The following is a 14376-nucleotide window of genomic DNA, read 5'->3' as shown; positions in this document are numbered from 1 at the left end:
GAGTATATCATCCATGAAAAATTTCCCAACTTTACTAGAGAAATTAACTTCAAATTTAGGAAATGCAGAGAACTACTGTGAGATACTATATAAGACAGCCATCTTGAATACATATAGACATCAGATTCTTCAAGGTCGAAATGAAAGAAATAATGTTAAAGCCAGCAAGAGAGCAGGGAAAGTGACCTAAAAAGAAACTCCCATTAGGCGAACAACAGGCCTTTCATCAGAAACCTTACAAGCCAGAAGAGATTGGGATCCTATATTCAGCATTATTAAAGAAAAAAATTACAGCCAGTAATTTCATATCCAGCCAAACTAAGCTTCATAAGCAAGTTTGAAAAATACAATACTTTTGAATACTTATTATTCATAAGCAAAGTCTGAAAAATAAAATACTTTTCAGACAAAAAAGACTGAGGGAATTTGCACACAAACTAGAAAATCTAGAAGAAATGGGTAAATTTCTGGAAGCATACAGCCTTTTATGGTTGAATCAGGAAAGAATTAAATGTCTAAGCAGACCAATTTTGAGTTCTCAAATTGAATCTGTAATAAAAAGCCTACCTATCAGAAAAAGCCCAGGACCAGATGGATTCACAGCTGAATTCTACTTGATGTATAAAGAAAAGCTGGTACGATTCCTACTGAAACTATTATAAAGAATTGAGGAGGAGGGACTCCTTTCTAACTCATTCTGTGAGGCTAGCATCATTCTGCCACTGAAACCTGACAGAGACACAACAAAAGAACTTCAGGATGATATCCTTGATGAACTTAGATGAAAATATCCTGAACAAAATATTAGCAAACAAAATCCAGCAGCACATCAAAAAGCTAATCCACTGGCCGGGCACAGTGGCTCACACCTGTAATCTCAGCACTTTGGGAGGCAGAGGAGGGCAGATTCTGAGGTCAAGAGGTCGAGAGCATCCTGGCCAACATGGTGAAACCCTGTCTCTACTACAAATACAAAAATTAGCTCGGAGTGGTAGCAAGTGCCTGTAGTCCTAGCTACTTGGGAGGCTGAGGCAGGAGAATCACTTGAACCTGAGAGGCAGAGGTTGCAGTGAGCCAAGATCATGCCACTGCACTCCAATCTGGTGACAGAGTGAGACTCCATCTCAAAAAAAAAAAAAAAAAAGCTAAAAGCTAATCCACCATTATCAAGTAGATTTTATCCCTGGGATGCAAGGATGGTTTGATAAAATGCCAATTATCCTTAAGTGATCTTTAAATACAATTCAATCTCCAATAAAAATTGGGTGAGACTTTTAAAAAAAGATTGAAAAGCTGATTCTGAAATTTACACAGTGAATCCAAAGGTCTAGAATAACACAATGAAAGAGAAAAACAATGCTGGAAAACTTGCCTTACACGATTACCAGCCTTACAATAAAGTTACAGTAATCTAAACAGTTTATTGGCATAAGGATAGCAAATAGATCCATGAAACAAAAGGGTACCCAGAATTATACCTGCACTTATATGATCAATTGTTTTTTTAAATAAATGATTTGAGATAATTTTAGATTCACATGCAGCTGTGAAAAATATCTTCAGTAACTTTCCCTCAGTTTCTCCCTCTGCTAGCATCTTGCATAGCTATGATATCATATTAAACCAGAAAATTGACCATGATACAATCCACTAAACTCATTCACCTTTTCACCATTTTATATGCCCTAATTTGTGGGTATTTGTATATTTAGTTCCAAGTAATTTTAGCATATGTGCACATTTGTGTAACTGCTATCACAGTTAACATATGAAACAGTTACATCACAACAAAAATTCCTCATGCTATCTTTTAGAAGCCACTTTTCTACCTAACTGCTGTTCCCATCTTGAACCACTAGCTAATGACTAATTATTTTTTGATCTCTAGAATTTTGTTATTTCAAGAATGTTGTATAAGACAAATAATGCAGTATACAGTATAATAACCTTTTATGGTTGGATTTTTTTCACTAGGCACAATGCAGTTAAGATTCATTCAAATAGCTGCATGTATCAATAATTTGAATAAGATTTCCAAATACACTGGGCATTGATGGTTTCCAAATTACAAACCACAATCATACATTTTCATTTCATAAGATTAAGGATTAAAATACTGCTGGATGAAAATTACATCAGGGGACTGTTATGTAAGAATGGTCAAGTAACATTATTTCTAATGACTTAATAATTGCTAAATATTATTTTTTGGCATATTCAAATTTTAAGTCATATGGCACTGTAAGATTCAATAAACTAGGTGAAAGGTCTGAGAATTCTTCAGTAAATTTAGCAGAAGCTGCAATTGTTCTCAGGAAGAATATCCTTTGCATATTGGATCAATAGACAGACTATAAGAAAAATTGGTCTTGAGAAAATGCCTCTAGAACATGATCTAAGCTGAACTTTCATAGACATAGCATTTTTTGTATTATATATTTTTTATGAGTCATATGTTTCCTAATTTCCTCCAACACACAAATTGTTATTTTTAATAAGCTTTGATTTTTTAGTTTTAGGTTCATAGTAAAATTGAAAGGAAGGGGCAGAGATTTTTTTTTAATTTTATTTTAAGTTCCAGGATACATGTGCATATACCCCCTAATCCTTAAATGCATACCCTATCTCACTGTCAACATCTCCTACCAGAATGATACATTTATTACAGCTGACACATCATTATCACTCAGAGTCCATAGTTTGCACCATGGTTTACTCTCAGTGTTGTATATTTGGTAGGTTTAGACAAATTTATAGTCACCACAATTATAGTGTCAATCAGTCATTTAATTGCTCCCCAAATCCTTTATACTCTGCCTATTCATTCCTCCATTCCCCCAATGTCTAGTAAGCACTGATCATTTTACTGTCTCCACTGTTTTGCCTTTTCTAGAATGTTATCTAGATGAAATCATTCATTATGTAGTATTTTTCAGTTAGCAGTATGCATGTATGTAGTTTCTTTCACTCAGTAATATGTATTTGAGTTCCCTCCATGTCTTTTTATGGCTTGATTGCGAATTTCTTTTTAGGGCTAAATAATATTCCATTATCTGGATGTACTGCAATTTATCCATTCAACTACTAAAGGAGAGCTTGGTTGTTCCAACTTTTGGCAATTATAAACAAAACTTCTATAAATTTCCTTATGCAGGTTTTTGTATGGACATAAGTCCATGCATAACTTTTCAACTCCTTCTGGGAAATATTGTAGAGTGCAGTTGCTGGGTCACATGGTAAGAATATGTTCAGTTTTTTAAGTAATCTTCAAACTATCTCCAAAAGTGGCTGTACCAGTTTGCATTCCCAGTGGCAATGAATGATACTTCCTATTGGTTTTACATCCTCTCATCCTTTGGTTTTGTCAGTGTTCTAAATTTTGGCCACTTTAACAGGTGTGCAGTGGTATCTTACTGTTGTTTTACTTTGCATTTTGCTGATGACAAGATACAGAGCGTCTTCCCATAAGCTTATTTGATATATCTCTTTGGTGAGGTGTCTGTTAAGTTCTCATGTCCATTTTAAAATCAGTTTGTCTGTTTTCTGATTGTTGAGTTTTAGGAGTCATTTGTATATTTTGGATAACAGTCTTTTATCAGATATGACTGTTGCAAATATTTTCTCCCATTATGTGGATTGTCTTTTCATGCTCTTGAAAATGTCTCTTGTAGTGCAGATATTTTTAATTTTAATGAAGTCCAGCTTACTGTTTTCTTTATGAATCATGCCTTTGATATTGTATATAGAAATTTACTGCCAAATACGAGCATTTGTTCATTGTACTATATAGGAAATTGACTAACTTTTGTATATTAATCTTGCATCTAGCAATTTGGCTATAATTTTGTGTAAGTTGAAAACATTTTTGTAGGTTATTTCAGATTTTCTACAAAGGTAATTATGTCTTTTATTTCTTCCTTTCCAACCTATATCCATTTTATTTCTTTTTATTTCCTTTTTTTTCTATTATTACGTTAGTTAAGGCTTCTAGTATGATATAAAAAAAACGAGTGGCGAGAAGGGACATCTTTGTCTTGTTTCTGATCTCAGTGGGAAAGCTTTGAGTTTGTCACCATTCAATCAATGTTTTTGATTATGTGGAAGACATAATTCATGTGATTTTGAGGTGGCATTGTGAAGTAATTGAAGGCACTGTTGATTTCTGAGTTCCACGGAACAAAACATATATGGGTCTCATTATTTCAGATAAGTTTTAAACTTATTGTCTACAACACTCGATCTTAGATATGTTCTATACTGTCTTTTTAAAAAATGTTTGTACAATTTTGAATATTCATAGGTTTGTCTTTATGTAATTTTTTTCCAATATCTTTCAAATAATGAACTATTTTTAAAATACTAAAATTTTTCCTCAGAAACTTAGCTAATTCAATCAACAAATGTATGGAATCCATTTTAGAACTATCCAAATATGTATAACTTGGAAAGATTAAAGTATCAGCTTGAAATAGACACAGAAGGAAACTTTATAATTTCAGAGTTCTAACTTAAAGCCTGAAAGAAATAAGATGTCCCTTGGTAAAGCCTTGAACCATTACTATCTATATAATAACTTTTCCCAAGGCAAATATTGACTATCTGTATACAATAAGAAACCAAAAAATGTCAATTGCATGTATTACCGTGGAGAATTTTGTAGAAGAGACTAGGTGATATATCATATTTGCACTAGGCACTACAGAAAAGTGAGGAATATATATTTTAATTGCTTGTGAATCTTTTTTTTTGAGACGGAATCTCGCTCTGTCGCCCAGGCTGGGGAGCGCAGTTGGGCGATCTCGGCTCACTGCAAGCTCTGTCTCCTGGGTTCATGCAATTCTCCTGCCTCAGCTTCCCGAGTAGCTGGGACTACAGGCACCCACCACCACACCTGGGTAATTTTTTTTTTTTGTATTTTTAGTAGAGACAGGGTTTCACCAGTTTAGCCAGGATGGTCTCGATCTCTGGACCTCGTGATCCACCCGCCTCAGCCTCCCAAAGTGCTGGGATTATGCTTGTAAATCTTGAACAAACATATAACTTTATAATTTGGTTACTGGTAAAATAAGTATTATGCACACAAGTATTAGGGATGATTATTTTCTTTTCTATTAAAATAAGATAGATCTGTGTACTCCTCAAGTTTTGAGGAGAAAGATTATGCTACTTGTAACTTCAGAAAGTAACAAATTTGTTACTTTCTTTAGTTATGTAATTCCTAGTTATATAATATAATTATATATAATATATAATATAGTTGTATAATATAATATATAATTTGCTAGTTATATAACTAAAAATATCAACCTGAATGCTAACCTGTTTAACTTATATTTTTAACAATATTAATACATTCATTTGTTCATAAATATTTTGTAAGATTATCTAATTCTTAATTGCTGATCAATGATTTTCTAATATTTACTTTAGGAAAACAAATATTAAAATATCAGCTATAAAACAATTAAAGGTATAAAATATTCTGGGAACTCTGTTCACAGTCTTTCAGTTAAACATTTTTTGGCAGTTTTAGTTGTACAGTAAATCTCTGTGTATAAATTTGATAATAAATTTGATAGGGTAGTTTCTTAAAAGAGAAAGAAGTTCTCTGGTGATAACGGCCACAGCAGGACAGTTAAAGATTTATACATAAAGATAGAGTTGAAATTATTAGAAATTCATACTATTCAAGTGAGAGTAGAACAAAGGATCTGCCTTTCTATAATAGTGAAATTTATGATTAAAATAATGGCTACCACATCTACAAGAAAATGCCATTTTTGTTGAGTAATTTCTTGAAAGTTAAAGGGATAGGCAGTTATTGAATGCTAAATGTCTTCTTCAAAGCAGCATCATTGAGTAGGTTTGGGGGAATTGGCACATTTTTGTGTTAATATTGATACTAGCTGTCTCAATAAAATGTTTCATTACAGTGTCTGAAAGTAAACTTATCAATAGGCCCTTAGGTCTTAGATGATGTAGAAATTTTGGATTATTTTTCTATTGGGGATCAGTTATTTATTTGAGAAGCCATATGTTTGTCTTAAATGCCAGTTTTTTAGGTCCCTTTGGAAATATCCTGTTACATGATAGAGATATACCAGATCTATAATTTTCCATCCCAATTTAGTCTTCTGACCAAATTCTCATTTAGGTCTTAGATTACTTACAAAAAGAGAGGATAAGGAACAATTTTTATCAGTTGTGACCAATCCAATGTAAAATTTAAAAATATCTTGAAGTCAGTTACTGAAGTCTTCTGGGGATTCATCTATTCCATGTTTAAAGTTTGGATTTTATCAAATGATCTTTTAAATAAAAACTCTCTCTATATATATGTATATAGAGATTATACATACATATTGTACATATAATGTTTTATATTTTATATATATATACACATAAATATATAGTTTTGCCATCTGTTGCTTGTTCTCTAATCTCTGTTGAGAATTATATAGTTGGAATTCTTACTTTATTTTGTTTTCCACACAGTGGGAAACAAAAAAGACTTCCACCATCTTTGTCCACTGAGGGACTCACACTTAAAAGGAAAAATGAATAAAAGTCTTAGAGCCCTGGAATACAGGGGTTGAATATTATTTGAACTTCAGTGGTAAACTTCTTTTCTATCCTCTTGTTTTCTTTGAACTTTTTAAACAGCTCTACTAGATATCATTTATGTATCATAAAATGTATCCATCATAATTGTATAATGTGATGACTTTTACTGAAAAGAATTGGGCAACTGTTATCACAGTCAAGGCTATGAAATTCTGGTGACACCCAAAATTCCTTGATGAACCTTTACAGGCAGACCCTATATCTATCATGAGACCCAAGTGACCACTGATGTTCTTTGTGTCTTTATATTGTTGCGTTTGCTACTAATACTATGTAAATGGAATGACATAAAATGTAGAATTTTACATCTGGCTATTTTCACTTAGCATAACAAATTTGAGGTCCATCTGTGTTGCAGCATGTATCAATAGTTTGTTCCTTTTCATTGCTGAATAGTGTTGCGTTGTATGGATATTCCACATTTTGTTTATCCTTTCACTTGATGAACATTTGAGTTGTTTCCAGATTTTGGCTAACAAAAATAAAACTGTTAGGAATGTTTGGATACAAGTATTTTGTATGAACATCTGCTTTCATTTATTTGGGTAGAAATGATGGATTAGAATAGATTGTCTTGTGGTAGCTGAATATTTAATTTATAATGAATAGTCAAAAATTTTTTAATTGATTGTAATATTTTACACTAACTGGCAATGTATAAATAAGAGTTCTAATTTTTCCACATCCTTTCATAACTTAGTTTTATTAGCTTTCTAGTTAAAATCTTTCGGCTGGCCAGGTTGCTCACGTCTGTAATCCCAGCACTTTGGGAGGCCGAGGTGAGTGGGTCACCTGGGGTCAGGAGTTTGAGACCAGCCCAACCAGCATGGTGAAACCCCTTCTCTACTCAAAATACAAAAATTAGCTGGGCATGGTGGCGGGCACCTGTAATCCAAGCTACTCAGGAGGCCAAGGCAGGAGAAATGCTTGAGCCTGGGAGGCAGAGGTTGCAGTGAGCCAAGATCATGCCATTGCACTCCAGCCTGGGCAACAAGAGCAAAACTCCATCTCAACAACAACAACAAAAATCTTTCTAGTAGGTATGGCATGGTCTTAAATTTTGATTTTAATTGCAAATTAATTGATCACATTTTGATGGTTTTATTAATCTTTCATATACATTGTTTGGTAAAATGCCTATTCAAAACTTTTGTCCATTTTAAAAATTAGGTCGTTTCCTTATTATTTAGTTTTGAGAGTTTGTTTCATATTCAGATATAAGTTCTTTATGAGATATGTGATTTACAAATTTCTCCTAAGAAGTGGTTTATGTTATTGTTCACTTAATAGTGTTTTCAAGGAGCAGAACATTTTAATTTTGACAAAATCTCATTTATCACTTTTTAAATGGATTATGTGTTTGGTAGTGTATCTAAAAACTTTTAGCCTAACCCAGGGACATGAAAACTTTCTCCTAATTTTTCTCCTAGGACTTTTAGGATTTTCATTCTTACATTTAGATCTTAGATTTATTTTTAGTTACTTTGTATGCATGGTATGTAGGATGGACTAAGTTAAGCAAAGGAAAATAGATAACTAGGTTTGATTAAAATTAAAACCCTTTGCCCACCAAAATATACTGTTAATGAAAGAATACATAAGCAAGAATACATAAGCCACAACTGGGAAAAATATTTGCAAAATATCTCTCTGACAAAGAACCACTATTCACTACATACAAATTACTCCTATAACTCAATATTAAAATGACAAATAATCCAGTAAAAATGTGCAAAATATTTCAACATACACTTCACTTAAGAAGATGTATAAGTGATGAGCAAGATATGAAAAGTCTCCAACTTCATTTAGTCATCAAGTAAATGCAAGTTAAAAACATAATGATACATATGCATAACAGAATGGCTAAAATGAATAATATTAACACCAACAAATGTTGGCAAAGACATGAAACAATAAATCTCTTACTGTCATGCCTTGCTGATGGCAGTGCAAAATGATAACAGCTTGCAAAATGTTCTGGGAATTCTTTCGTATTTTATACAAAAATTAAAAAGGCACAGGCACTAATTTTATGACCCAGAAATTTTACCTAGGTGCTTACCCCCCAATTACAAACCATGTCATCAAAAATATTGTATAACAGTATTCACAGCAGCTTTATTTTAATATCCAAAATAGAATGGTACAGATGTCCATCCATAGGTGAATTGTGTTGATATACTAATACAATAGAATCCCACTCAGCAATAAAGAGGAGCAAACCACAGATATACAGAATACCATACATAAATCTCAAACATATTACAGTAAGTGTAAGAAGTTTTACCCTAAAGAGAATAATCATATGGAAATATGCAATAAATAGGCAATATAAAGTATGCCAGACAATCAAGACAGTAATTTTTTCAGTGGGATTAGAATTTGGATTGACTGTAAGAAGGTATGAGGAAACACTCTGAGAAGACGTCAATGCTCTGTGTGTTGATGGGGTTGGGATTCCACAGGATTTTGTATATATTTGTCAAAACTCAGTGAATGTACTCTTAAGATCTATGCGTTTCATTGTATGTAAATTTGACATGTAAAACAACAAAAATTTTGAGCAAATTTTCAATTCTATAGTTTATAAAATCCGTGAGGAATTGTTTAGGTAGAAGTATACTGGTGTCTGCCACTTATTTTAAAAGGTATCAGAAACATTACTTCAAATGCATTAAAATATTAGATTAAGAGATGCATTGAAGGATGGTCAAGTAGATATATGTGTGAAAAAGCAAGAATAGTAAAATTTTAATGGTTGAAACTAGGAGGTATGTGAATATTCACTCTAAATTTCAACTTTTCTTAATATTTGAAAATTTTTATGATAAGATGTTGGGAAAAAATAAAGAGGTAAGTTTTAATATTTATGAGGTGTGTGTTTGTTACATGGGTGCATATCTTAACCAACATTACTGAATTGTAGTTTTAAGATGCTTGCATTTTACTTTTATATAAATTTTGTTTCAATGAAAAACAAGGCTTTAAATATTTGCTTTAATTTCTATTTGAACAAAGCATTTTAAATAAGAATACTATGTACTAAAGAACTAACTTAGGGAATTACTATAGTAAGATTTCCCTATGTTTGTATTTTCTATGTATATTTTTAAGTAGGGAAAATGTTAATATCATGATGCCAAAATGTGTAGAATATTGCACATTTACTAGATCCTTTCTTAAAAACTTAACATTTATTCCATGGTATTGAAATATTTAACAAAATAAACATTTATCTAGAATACAGGGCACAATGAGAAGTAAAATGAATAAAGGCTTAGATTTTTGGTATCAAGTAACTTACATTCTATTGGTTAGCTTAGAATGTAATGGTAAGCTGATAGTCTTTGATATGTAGTTCTTAGTAAGAATAGTTCCAGGCACTTAAAGATTAATTTCAAGGTAACAATCCATGGGATGATGAAATACACTAACTTCACTGATTTTGTTTATGATGATCCACAAGGAATACATTTGTCTAGCAAAGAAATAAATTTTTAAATGTTCATATCATCTTGCTTAGAATTAATCCCCATGAAAAATGCCAAACAAAGTTTGTTTCACTAAGGAGATCTGTAGAACTTAGTGTCATTCATAGATAACAGGTCTGTTCATAATAGTTGTTGTGAGAACTTCTCACTATGATTTTTTAAATACTGCCTTTCTTCAAGGGAGTGCTATCAGCCTGGGCTTTCTGGTTGTGTGCTCTTATCTCTAAGGGCATATAAAACTGTTCTAGTATAAACACATTTTGTCTATATACTCAACTTCACTGCAAGCTGAATAATTTAACATACTCTATTTATTTTTAGAAAACAGAAATGCATTATAGAATAGAAAGCAAATTTCCCAGGAAGTTTTAAAATAAAATATGTGACTTCAAAGACACTTGTTTGTGCTGGGCTGCTTCAGACCCTGCCCTGGGTCTCCCTGAAGGCACACACAATCTCCTATGCTTTGGGGGACACGTTGATGGAAAAAGAGAAAATCTGCAACTGCAATACAATACCAAGAATGGAATTACGTGGAACTCTACTGATATAGATTTCATCTTAGCAGGTACAGCTTGGTGAAAAAAGACACTTTTCTTCTCAGTCTCAGACTGTGCTTCTGTAGGGGCACTTTGATGTTAAACTTAATCATTGTAGTTAAAACCATCCAGGGAAGTGTTTAACATCTAGTTCCAAATAACAGGCACAGAAATCTGTTAGAGATCGTGAAATGTCATTGTGGCTCTGTCAAAGAATACATATAGCTCAGCAAGAGAATCTGAACTAATTTCAGGATGTACAGATAGAATAATTACTTCTGAAGGGAAGAGCTATGCAAGAAATATTTAAATAGGTTGGAAAGGTTTTACTCTCTAAGCTTCAAAAGTATAATTCCTGAGATCATGTATTAGAATATCAAACTAAACTTGGTGACAGTTCTCAAGAACCAAGCTATTTCACCTGTTCCACCTTTATGTGAAATGTGTCCAGTTGAGGCAAGGATGTACTAGCCAGTAAGGATAATTGAATGCATTTTTATTCAAGTAGTTGTGTTTAAATTCAGAGACTAAAATCTAAAGAAGTCAAAACGTAGTTTTTACCTTTGGGATATAACTCTGAGAGGAAAAATACTGGTAGTAGAAACAGATTCTTAGAGTTTTCTAATATTTAAGGACTGGGTGATAAAAGTAGAGTTAAACAAAGAATCAAAGAATAAGCTACCCATATGCCCAGAAGAGAGCAAGCATAATGAGGTATCATGGAAAACACATAAATGTTCCCAGAATTTGGGAAAAGAAATAAGAGAAGGTCATACATTCCAAGAACTAGAGAGGTGTTAAGGAGAAAGATGGCTGAGAAAGAACCAGTGGATTCTGTAAACACAACCTACTACTGACTTGGGCAAGAAGAGGCTGTTGGTTCACAAATCAGTTGTTAATTCATCTCATATTCAGAACTTTGCTCTTCAGGTTTTGGAATTATGCGTAGAACTATCATTCCTAAATCATTAGATTGTAAGACCACTATTATTGTCCAAGAGCTTACTCTAAGCTCCATGCATAGAAAAAAGGTAAGAGAACAGATATATTCTGTTCTTTGTGTAAGATTTTAATTCATCATAATTGAATTTAAGCATGCATCACACAACAACAAATAATTTGGGGAAAGACAGTCCTTAGATTTTTTTCTTTTTTAACCAACCAGCTGACACATCCAAGATATCATTAGAACCATAATATTTTACCTGTTCCACCAGTTATGAAATGTGTGCAGTTGAGGCAAGGGTGAACTGACAAGATAAGAAAATAATACATGCACTTGTGTCCAAACAGTTTGTATTTATATCCAGAATGTGAAACCTATAAATCCAAAGAAGTCAAAAATGCAGTTTTTATCTTTGGGATATATATCCCAAACTCTGTATATACCAGCAACTATAAAAATAAATAATGTATCAAAACATCTAATAAAAAAGATAAGCCTGGAGAAAATAGGTTTCCCTACAAGCCTTCTATACAACACAAGACTTGTTATGCCTGTATTTAGTTACAACAGTAGAATATAGTGAGGTCTAGAAATTTGTCTTCAAAATTGCTCTCGACTTCTTTGGAAACTAAAACAATTTCTCATTTTCTTAAGGGCTTGTGATCAATCTAGGCCCTGACAATGACACTACTATGTGTTATAATAACTGAGGACCAACTGCTTTCTTATTCTATGCTTTCATTCACAATTCTAAGCAAACACCCTGGTATTCCTTCCTTTTTTCCTTTCCTTCTTTCTGTTCCTTCCTCCCTCCCTCCCTCCCTCCCTCCCTTCCTTCCTCCCTCCCTCCCTCCCTCCCTTCCTTCCTCCCTCCCTCCCTTCCTTCCTTCCTCCCTCCCTCCTTCCCTCCTTCCTTCCTTCCTCTTTTTTTCCTTCTTTCTCCCTCCTTCCCTTCCTCCCTTCTCTCTTCCTTATTTATCTCCTTTCTTTTTCTCTTTCATCCTTCCTTTCTTTAGTAAAGCTACTACATCTTTAATAAATATTTAGAAAGTGCTAATTTCATTGTCAAAAGCCCATAAGTAAAAAAATAATAATTAAAACATTACAAAATTCACTAATAAAATTTCCCCAATTTTCTCAACCTGTATTCTGATTTAGCTGGGCTTTATGTGGGTTTTGTTGCAACGGACCAAAGGTAGGTGACATTTGATTTCTTGTATATTCCCTTGTATGCCCACTTTAAGTTTAAATCCAGCCATTTAAAAATGAAATGTGTCATCATTTTTACATAATTCAAACTGCTTTTGTTAAACAGGGCTTACCACTTTGGATTAACATTTAATTCCTGTATTTTCACTATTCAATATTGTTCAAATGCTATACACATTTCTAGTTTCTCCTTACCTCTTCTATGTTTCTGCTCTTTTTCTTAAGGCATAGCCTTAGGAAAAAGAAATGTCTCCCCAATTTGAACACCTTAACTTTGTGTTTACTATCTGCTCCCAAGTAATTGAAAATAAGAAATAGAAATGCTACTTAAAAACAAACCAAAAGAAAAAACCATGATTCCACTAGAGTAGTTACAGTCTTTCCCTGGAAGTCTTCATGCTGAATCAGAAATACCCCTACTTCAGGATGCTAAAGATGTAGAAGAGGCAGAAATGATATCTGCATAGGACAGAGATTTGAGTTTGATGCTCTTTCAGATATTTTTCTCACCTTAGGTTGTCTGATTTTATTTCTACACCTTTATGTCCCTTAACTCTTCTACGTGAACTCTGTTATCTTTCTCAGAGTCCGAAACTCATTATTTCCTGAACATGTCTGTGCCTTTCTGCTTCCATGCATTTCCTGAAACTTGGCACTTCCTGAAACTTGGCACCTCTACCAGAAAAGCCTTTTGACGTCACTCTTCAATTGTCCATGCCCATGGTATAATTGAAGGAATGTGAGGGAGGACTAGCTGGCTGTTACCCATAAGAAAAACCAAGCATTCTAGACTGTAAAAAATCAGCTTACTAACCTTAATAAACTGGATGGGATACCCTTATAAACTGGTGAGATCTAGAAACTTGTCTGTCAAAATTGCTCTTCTTTGGAAACAAAAAACAAAAACAACAATCGAGATCAGCTTATTAACCTTAATAAACTGGGTGGGATACCCTTAATAAACTGCTATCCCATCCAGTTTATCAAAGTTGATAAGCTGATCTTGCACTCTAGGGCATTGCCCTCCCTGCTTGTCTTATTTAATTCTTTTTGCTGTGAAAGAGACAGCAATGAATTAATTCCTATGTTCAATGAAGAAAATGGCTGCCTTCAAGCTTCGTTTCTTCCACGAATCCTTCAATGATGTGCCTGCCTTCCAAAAAATTGGCAGTAAATGCCAACCTTAGCTCCTTAGTAGCAGGATCATTGCATGAATAATGGGTGGGGGAGAAAAAGAAGCATGTAGGGTGATATAAGACATGTGATTCTTCTTCATCACTGCCTCATCCAATGGGCTACTGGCCCCAGTTGCTCACTCAGCAGTAGTGCACTTAATTCAGCATTCATATTATTTTTACTGAATATAAAGAACTAATTCAGGCTCTCTGAATGGTAAATTGAACACGTGTATTAGTTTATACTCCTTTTATACTTTATTATAGTTAGCTTAATCACACACAAAATTTATTTCATAAATCCTCTTTTAATGAATCTTATCATGACTTACACTGACCATCCATAACATGCTTGAAATTTTTGATTTGTCTTATACTACTTCTTTCTT

This window comes from Nomascus leucogenys, chromosome 19 (genome assembly GCF_006542625.1).
Source record: "Nomascus leucogenys isolate Asia chromosome 19, Asia_NLE_v1, whole genome shotgun sequence".
NCBI lineage: Eukaryota > Metazoa > Chordata > Mammalia > Primates > Hylobatidae > Nomascus > Nomascus leucogenys.
The sequence above is the reverse complement of the archived record's forward strand: the minus strand, read 5'-3'. Positions refer to the sequence as shown.